Consider the following 894-nt stretch of genomic DNA (forward strand, 5'->3'; position numbering starts at 1 on the left):
GGTGTATGCCTGCCCAGAGAAACCCCCTATCTCAATCACCACAATGCTATCTGTGCGTATTACAAAGTTGTTCATCCACAAATCGCATCACCACATGTGACAAAGTGTCCTGACAAACTATGTGCAAAGAGGCGTAATCTGCTTACCAGAGATACGACGAGAGCCCCGGGAGGTCGCCTTACGCGGTCGCAGCCTCTGAAGAGGCTACTTCCTACTCTTGTTTATAGAAGGCCTCCACATTATGCTGCAAAAAGATTAATCAGCACACCACAAGTTTCTGTTCTTGAACAACGGGTGTTATACACCCAATTAATCAAAACATGGATTGCTCAAGCAACTTTATAATATATCTAATAACATGTCCATGCGGACTACAATACATAGGCCGTACCACCCAACAACTTCGAACCAGATGGGGCAACACAGAAGGAACATCGCAAACGGCTATCTGAAGCACGGCCTATCCAGACATTTTAAAACAGTACACAACTGTAATCCTGAAGGAACCATCGTCTGTCCGATCGAACAGATCCCAGAAACGGTCCATAACAGAACAGGGAAGCTAAGTAGCAGAGAGATGTACTGGATCTTTAGACTAGGAACCTTACAACCAGAGGGACTTAACATCTGTTTGGAACATAACCTTTAAAGAGGCGCTACATGGAGCAAAGTGACGCCTCTTATCTCCACCCTCGACATTTGCTAATACCGGAGACACGGTCCGACCTCCCCAAATGACGTCACGCGCCGCGCTCAGCGCGATGACGTCCGATCTCCACACCCACCGCATTAAGGAGCTTCCCCGCGTATTTAATATTTCAGACAGAGCACTGTCCTCATAGGCGTCAGAGATAGCTGGTCTACACTCTGTGGTAAGCTAAATCCTTTATACGA

This window comes from Hyperolius riggenbachi, chromosome 1 (assembly GCF_040937935.1).
Source record: "Hyperolius riggenbachi isolate aHypRig1 chromosome 1, aHypRig1.pri, whole genome shotgun sequence".
NCBI classification, from domain to species: Eukaryota; Metazoa; Chordata; class Amphibia; order Anura; family Hyperoliidae; genus Hyperolius; species Hyperolius riggenbachi.